We start from the raw sequence: 9343 nt of genomic DNA, 5'->3' as shown, positions 1-9343 counted from the left end.
TGAATCTCAAATGCTCTCTGATCAAGGGTCAAATGCTCTCTGATCAAGGGCATTTAGGGGTAGGCAATAAATGCTGGCCCAGCCAGTGACACTGACATCCCATGAACTAATATTTTTTAAAAATGGAGATTCCATTACCTAATTTCTGTCTCTTAGATGGGGGATGGGCTTTGAGGAGTCAGAAGGTGAGCTACTCACTGCAGAATTCCCGGCCTCTATCCTGTAGCCACAGTACTTATATGGCTGGTCCAGGTCAGTTTCTAGTCAATGGAGCCCTCAGGGTGTTGATAGTGGGGGATTCAGTGGTAGCAACAATGTTGAATATCAAGGAGAGAGATATGGAATTTGTCAAGGCAATTTGTGAATAATGATGCAAATGGATGACCCAGGGAATTCGAGTGCAATTACTGCATTACTTTTGTATTAGGGTTAGTAACGTCTTTTAGTTCTAATTTATTTGGTGAAAAATTAGCTGTGGAGCTTTGAATTGACGGAAAATCAAGGATGAGTAACTTAACCTAATTGTTCCCAAACCTTAATTCACATAGCATTTTGGTTAGTGAACATTCTAACTTATAACAGAAAGCTCTCCAGTCTGATGATTTGGTGCTACTTTAGTTTAAACCCACAACACATGGAACTCACAAAGCAGGGAGGGGGTTCACAAATGTCACATTGCACCACTATTGTACTGAGTAATACTGTTTATTGGTTTCAGCTGCAATGACACATGGATCTGTTTGGTTTGTGGGCAAACTGGTTAGAGATTTGATCCATTAAGCTGTCAGTAAATCTGGGCACCAGTGTAATGGTATCAGGGTGAACATGTTGGTAAACAAAAACATCCATACATTACATATGTCTGTTCCTCTGCCCACCCAAAGAGCCCCATTGCCATATGTTCATCTTCCTTTGTGTTCTCTCTCGAACTTTCAAACCAATAGGGAATTTTATAATACAGCTTGCCCATTGTTTAAAGTACAGATAATTAACTCACAACACTTATTATTTAATGGAAAAACATGAGCCACAATTTTGGCAAAGAACAAATATGTTCTTATACTGTATACTTACGGGCCAGCTATCTGAAACATCAGTAATTTTGCTGCCCAATTACCATCAGGTGGAAAATTGCAGTTTAGACAAATACAGAGAATTTGAATGCAGCTTACTGCATTCCACACATTCCAATTTAAGTTTAACACAGCAGTAAATAATTATAAATAATTACCCTTAGTAAAATAAAAGAATTAATTTAGCCAATCAGCAATACATTAAATAATTCTGAATGTTTCAAGATTCTTTCAGTGCTAGTATTGTAACATGCAGACAGGCATGTTTCTAGCACTATCGAAATAATTAACGTAAAAGGCATCAAGTTTTATATTTGACAGAATTTCCAGTTTAAAAAGAAAATCATTATTCAAACCTTATTGGTAGATTTTGAAGAATACTAATGACATTCTTCCAACGTTGCTGCACAGTGGAATAAGAATAACATTCTATTTGTGTCAGAATGAGCACTTGGGGGAAATTTACTAAAAAATAGAGCTATAGCATGCCAATCCAGTACCTAAATAAATATACTAATGAAAATAAGAAAATGTCATATGACAGAAAATTCTAGAAACTATAAGAACAGGGAACATATTACAGAATTTCAGTCCACAAAGAAATGGGAATGTAAAGGAAGGAACAGAGGAACAGGAAAGGCATTATAGAAACGATGGTTAAAAGGATGTTTCAAATAATGTAACTATAAAATTTCAGAGGTAGGTAAAACCCTTTTATTTCAAAATGTAGTAAAATAGAGTGGTTGATAGAAGTAGCATAGATGCATTTAAAAGAAAGTTAGCTAGCTACCTTTCAGAGAAAGAAATACAAGTGCAAGATGAAGTAAAATTGGAGGAGACCCTTGTGGAATATAAACACTGACATAGAACCGTTGAGCCAAATGACCTGTTTCTGTGCTGCAAATTCTATGTAATAGAGTACAGTGGTTTTACTAAATTCCTTGGTAAAATAAAATGAAAAATGTAATAAAAGAAAAAATAAGCATCATCAACATGTTTAGATGTAAATGCACAACTGTTTTAATATTTTTTGGAACAATTTGTGAGAGAAGATCAACTTAATAATTGATTGATTTACTTCAAGCACAGCAGTGAAAAGATACCTTTTAAGTTCCAATGTGATGTGTAAGAAATAATCAGCAAGTTTATTATAGACTTACTGAATATTACAATTTTATGGAATATCTGTGAAAAAAAGAAATAATGCAACATTTACTAGAATGAGAAGATTCCAAGGATGCTCTGGCTCCTCTGCTCATATGTTTTGGGCTGTCATTTTCTCTGGTCAATGAAGGAGTCTTTTCTTAGGAGCTCAGATAGTTGTTTATTTTGTACTGCTAAATGTTTTTTTTTATGATGTGCTACCTTAAAGGGATATAGATTTTAAATCATTGATTATATTTCCTGCACCCCTCATGTTTTTCAACACTTTATGAAATGTCTTGAGCTTTCAGGCAATAACTCAATCTTTATGAACTATTTTTTTAAAAAGTAAACTTTTCAGGTCCATTCTGGAATGATGGTAGGAGTGCTGAAGAGCCAGAATTTGTCATGCACTTTGATGATTTTTGGAGATCATCCAACTTGCATGCAGTACCCAGAAAGGGCCCCGTGGAAGATCTGGTAATAGGTCAAGGTTTTCCAGTTGCTTGGCAACATAGTGGAGAATCAAGTGGCATGTCTTTGGTTGCTCCAATTGCACCCCCACTTGCCTGTGGATGCAACGTCGTTTTTAAGTGTGTATTTATGCTGCGGCTACTAGTCTGAAACTGAGCTGCACTTTGAATTCCAGCCAGGCAGAACCCTGTTTACATTAACCATTCTCTTTAGGAGAGAGCTTTGATAATGAAACTTCACACACCATTTCTCCTTGTTATATTGTCCCAAATAGCATCATCATTTGGAACTTTATCTCTTGCAGAACCTACTTCTGCTCAACCAGGAGCATTGGAACAAACATTAAATTATGGAAATCTCTGGGCAGAACCTGAATAAACACTACTGATTTTTCTGGCCCTTTTGGCTCACAACAGATCCCAAATTTAATTTTTAAGCTGTTACCATAGCAATTATCTTTAGCTGCATTTGCAAAGTTCAGTGATTAATCCTATTAGTTGAATCAAATTAAGCAATCTGAAAATCTTCAGAAGTAATTACTTTAAAAGTAATAAAGTAAATTTTGTCCATATCACCTGAGCATTAATCATTATCTGGGCAGAGTGTAGAAAGGAAAGTCCAATGGTATGTATTACACATCACAAACAGAAACTCCTATTATCCTTTCACTTAAATTAACAGAATACCATTTCCACTCCCCACCCCAGCTTCAATTATATTGCCTTGTTTCTGCCCAGACAATGCTTAACATGCAGTTGGTAAAGACAAAAATCTACTCCTGTTTCTCTTTTGCAGAATAATTGTGTCATTTCATAAAAATATTCTGAGTGTACCTAATACAGCTTGGGTTGCTGTAAATTTTCATCAATTTTCCAAAATCATGATGCTCATCAAGTGAGTAAACTCACTGTAAATATTTTTACTATTTGTGTGGGTAGTATAGGGGTCATAGTGACCCCAGAGGATGAGCTCAAATCCCTCAATGGCAAGTTGTGAAATTGAATTTAATTATTTTGGTAATTTGTAGGCTGGCACCAGAAAATAAAATGGCAAAGTGAGCTTCCAGGTTTATGCAAAAATCCAAAACAATCATTCAGGGAAGGTGAGCCTGCCATCCCTACTCATCCCACGCTATGGGCTTGATCCCGATGCCTTCGGAAGCCCAACAAGCCATCCAAATGAAAAAACAATTGTTTCCAGAAGATTCACCACTGCTTTCTTGAGTAATCTCAGGATTGGCAATAAATTTGGTAATTCCCAGCATACTTCCTGAAAAAAAATTAAAGCCTTTACATTTGTAATGTTAAGCATAAAGGAAGCATCAGCTAATTCCCTTGATGTGCATGCAGCCTGTGCTAAATGCGCTGTTGAGTGGTTGAACAATTCAGGTGGAAGGCACAAGTTAGTGAGAGGCTAGTACCAATTAAAGCTAGCTTACACTACTTAAACCCAACCTGTGCCTCTTAAAGAGAAGATGCGTTTTGTCTCATGCAGATGCTGCAACTATTTGGGGAAAAAGAATCTGAGCAGGAATAAGAGTAAATCATGTGTAACTGGGGAGAGAATGCACTCCAAGGTTCTCTGACATTGTAGTGTCTTGGTGGAGGAGCAGAAGAGGAGGAGAAATGTGATCTAGCCACAGCGTCCTTCAGACAAATTTTTCAATGGCAGTGAGAGCAGGCAGCTGTAGTGGTCAATGGCAGGAGTCAAACCCCAAGGTTCTGAATGCAGTGCCACAAAATGTCAATAACCTCATGTGAGGTAAGGTCAGTGAATGTGTTTTCAAATGCCATATCCTACCAACTGCACTATTTGCCTCACACACTGTTCAATGCTCCACATTCCAATCACTCACCTTTCAACAATCTCTATTAATCATAGTTTGTATGTGACATTCACCTTACCTTCAGACATTTAGCACTGTTGTAAGCATCACATGAACATCTCACAGCTCGCACACACTACTAGCTGTTCAACCATGATAACTATTTCAGCCAAGCACGTTGCACACATTCAGCGACACACCTCTCCGTTGTGCATGACAAGGTGATGCATAATCACAAGCAGCAGCAGTTGGGGACAGATTGGCTGAATGTCATCATTGGAGCAGTATTGCTGAAGCTGTGGTTAATAACATGGCTGAAACCATCGAAATTGATGGTGCCACCATACTTAATCTTACTTCTCATAACCTGCTTCAACCTCGCTCCACAATTTTTTCTGATTTCCAAGCTTCAGATAGACCTCTTGCTTTCCATCAATCCCTCACCACAGCCCTAACCTTGTGTCCTTCTCCTTTCAGATATCCAAGAAGTGCAATCTGGTCAGGCAGTGGACAAAGAGCAGGAAGTGGAAGAGCAGGAAGACAGTGAGGAAGAAGATGCACTGTCATTCATTCTCGTACTTACAGCCACCAGCTCAGACACTGACACTACATAACTTAGAGGGTAGCTTAGAGGTGGAATCTACACATTGTGAGGCAGCAGGCACAAGTGGTCTACAGCCAAGGCAGGGACAAGGTTAGTGCAGGTGACAGAGGTTAAGGCCACACAAGAATTCTGCTGCTAAGGTTTCAGATGAGCATGTCAACAGGGTAGGCTGCAGGAGAACGCACAATGAAATTCTTGTTGCATTCAGACACACTCCAAAATGCATGCACACAATGTCAAAGAACATGGAGGATTCCAGCACCAAATTGACACAGGGCTTTATGCCCATCATATTCCACATGAGACCACTTGCAGACCCATCCATGATGCAGCGTGATGGTCAATGTCTCAGCTTCCATTGCAACACAAGTAGAAGCCACTCAACATCTTAGTGTTGCAGTGGAAGCTCTGACTTCTGTAATACATCACTGACCCCTTAATATAAGGGAAATTCCCTCACATTAACATCAGAGGAATTCCCTCCCTTCAACACCTTAACTCTCTGCCCATTCAGCATCTAGAAACCTGCTTAACATCAGGTAAATCAAATCATTATCAGGTAGTGACATAGGGATTTTTATCACTGCCCTCTTCTCAATGCCAACTGAAGATGGCCAATCAATGATAAGTTGTAATTGTTAAACAATGCTAACTAGCAATGATCAATTAATGCAAGCTACAGCTATTTAATTAGTGATGCCAACATCCTGAGATTAAATCCCTCACCTGGCGGAGATGGGCTTTATTTTCCTCCGGATTGTCCAGGTTACTTTTCCCGATGTACATCCTGGTATGACATGTCCAGCATCCCTGCAACGTTGAGAGGATAAGTCTCCAGTTGCACCACCCAAATCCCCTGAGTAGGGCTAGATGTGAACTAGCAACTGGGGCAACTGAGTATTGGTGGTGCGGGGCAAGGGCAGGCAGTGGTGTGTGTATGTGTGTGTGTTGGTCTGAAGCAAGGTCTGAGCGCTTGACCAATCAAGTTCCTTTCGCTCTGGGAGATTCACCAAGCAGCTAGGGACCAGGAGGACAATTTATGCACAGCAAGCTTCCATAAAGAGCAAATTGATAAACATAGAATGGTTACAGCTCAGAAGGAAGCGATTTTCCCGTGTGTCAGTGCAGGCTCTCTGCAAATGCAATTCAGCAAGCCCCAACCCACCATGCTCTCCCTGCATTATTTTTATGATTCAAATAATTATCTAAATCCCTTTAGAAAGCATGATTGAATCTGCCTCCATTACACTCTCAAGCATTACATTACACACCCTAACCTAAAAAAAAGTGTTATTTCATATCACTTTTGGTTCTTTTGCCAAACAGCTAAAATCCGTCTCCCCTGATTCTCTGCCATTCTGCAAAGGGAACACTTTCTCCCCATCTACTCTGTCTAGAACCTTCATGATTTTGTACACCTCTATCAATTCTCCTCGCAAACTTACCTTCTCTCAGGAGAACAGCTCCAGCTTCTCCAATCTGTAAATGTAATTGAAGATCTTCATCCCTGGAACCATTCCCGTAAAGCTTTTTTGCATCCTCTCTAATGATTTTGCATGCTTGCTTGAATGTGGTGTCCAGATTTGGACAATATGCTCCAGTTGAGGTCGAATTAGCGTTCTATAAAGGTTCACTATAATTTCCTTGTTTTTGTACTCTATGCTTCTATTTATATGGCTGCTGTATAAATTTTTTCAACCTGCCCTGCGAACTTCATCAATTGGTGCACATATACCCCAGATCCCTCTGCTCCTGTACCCGCTTTACAATTATACCCTTTATTTTAAATTGCCCCTCCTCGTTCTTCCTCCCAAAATATATTTCTTCACACTTCTTGGAATTAAATTTCATCTGCCACATGCCCACCCATTCCACTGGCCTATCCATATCCTTTTGAAGTCTATCATCATCTTCCTCACATTTCACAATATTCCCACATTTCCTGTCATCTGTAAATCTTGAAATTGTTCCCTGCACACCCAATTAATATAATATTAATATAGATCAGATAAAGCAAGAACAGCTGGAGGATGAAAGGGCAAGCCTGAGAGGGAGCAGTGTGAAAGTGGCAAGAGGATAAAAGAATAAGCTGGAGGGGCAGCAGTGCAATAATAAGTGTATACACACAGAGCAGGCCTAGATGTATTCATTAAAATTAATAGTTTATACAGAGTATTACGGGTTTTTTTTTACATCATGAATGGGCATCTGAGACCTGTTGCTTATAATTCCTGAGCCTTGTGGGAACTTCATATTGTTTCACTTGGCTTGGGTGATCACCTGGCTAGGAAGTGGCTCCAGCTCAAGCTCAGAATTTCTGAGCTAGAGGGGCAGCTGGAGGCATTGCAGAGCATTAGGGAGGATGAGAGTTTCCTGGATAGTATGTTTCAAGAGGTGGTCATCCCATAGGCAGTAAGAAGTCAGAATAGTAGGTGGGTGACCATCCGGAAAAGTAGAAAGAGGCAGGTAATACAGGTGTCTTCAGGGTGTTTGCAATTCTCAAACAAGTACTAGGTGGTAACGACTGCTGGGAGTAATGATACACTGGAGTCCATACAATGGCACTCATGGGCAAGGGACTGTACAGGGAGGAACAACAAAGTGTAGAAATACAGTTAATTTAGGAGATTCCATTGTCTGGGGGAAAGGCAGGCAGTTCTGTAACCATCATCACGAGTCCTGCATGGTGTGTTGCCTCCCTGGTGCCAGGGTAAAGGACATCACAGAGATGATGCAGAATAGAAAGTGAGCCAGAAGTTGTAGTACATGTTTGATACTAACAATATAGTGAGGGCAGCTATTGAGGTCCTAAGGCCAGATTTTCAGGAGCTAGGGAGAAAGTTAAAAAGTAGGACTTCGAGGGCAGTAATGCTGGATTACTCCCAGTGCAATGCACTAACCAGAGTAGAAATAGGAAGATAGAGACAATCAACATGGACTAACATGGACTATGAGGAATACAAAAACAGGTTTACAACATACATATGTAAATGCACAAATAGATGTGTGGGAATATAATGTAGTGGCAATAATTGGATGCTTAATATTCAAGGATATAAAGTGTTCAGAAAAGATAGAGAACAAAAAAAGAGAGGTGGTGTGGTAGTACTGATTAGGGAAGACATTGCAGTGTTGGAAAGAGGGGATGTCCTTGAGAGGACAAGGACAGAGTTTATTTGGTAACATTTGAGAAACAAAAAAGACAAGATTATGCTACTGGGGGTATTTTATAGGCCTCCAAATATTGCGAGAGAGATAGGGAAACAAACTGCAGGGCAATCATATTGATGTGCAAGAACTATAGAGTAGTGATACTGGCATCTTTGATTACCCAAATATCGATTGGGATAATGTAAGAGTGAAGGGTGAGGAGGAGGAGGAATTTCTGAACAGTGTTCAAGAGAATGTCCTCAGTATGTTCTCAGCCCAACTAGAAAGGAGGCATTGCTAGATCTGGTGCTGGGAAATGGGGAGTGCCAAGTGAAACAAATTCTGTGGGAGAATATTTGGGTAAGAGTGATCAGCACATCATAAGGTTTAGATTAGTAATGAAGAAGAGCAAAGAACAATCTAATATAGAACTTTTAAATTGAAAGAGGGCTAAGTTCAACACAATAAGAAGGGATCTTGCCAGGGTAAAATGGAACCAGAGGCTGACAGGAAAAATTGCAAAGGAATAGTGGGTGATCTTTAAGGAAGAGATGCTTCAGATACAGGCTACATTCTAACAAGGGTAAAAGGTAAGGGAACCAACAAAAAAAAAATGCTACTTAGAAGATGAAGGAGACAGAGATTATGATGAAACAAAAAGGAAGCTGTATGATGTATGTCAGGTGAATTCTCCAGGTGAGAAAATACAATTGTTCGAGTGGGGAGGTAAAGAGAAAAATAAGACCAGCAAAGAGACAGTATGAGAATATTGTCCCTTTTAGGGACAGAGGGTGATTATATGCTTAGAAGCGCAGAGCAAGGATAGAATACTTAATTAGTTCTTTGTATCAGTGTTTACTAAGGAGGAACATTTATGACTTTGATATAAGTGGACATAGTGGAGGCATACAATGGATCCTATGAGAATTGGAATGGAGGCAGTACTGGAAAGACTGGTTATGCCTAGAGTTAGTAAGTCACCTGCTCTGGATGGCTTGCTAAAGGAAGTGGGGGTGGAGAAAGCGGAAGGGTTTGCCTTAATCTTTCAATCTTCCCTAAATAATGGGAAGGTGC

This window comes from Carcharodon carcharias, chromosome 4, assembly GCF_017639515.1.
Source record: "Carcharodon carcharias isolate sCarCar2 chromosome 4, sCarCar2.pri, whole genome shotgun sequence".
NCBI classification, from domain to species: Eukaryota; Metazoa; Chordata; class Chondrichthyes; order Lamniformes; family Lamnidae; genus Carcharodon; species Carcharodon carcharias.
This window is presented reverse-complemented; position numbering follows the sequence as displayed.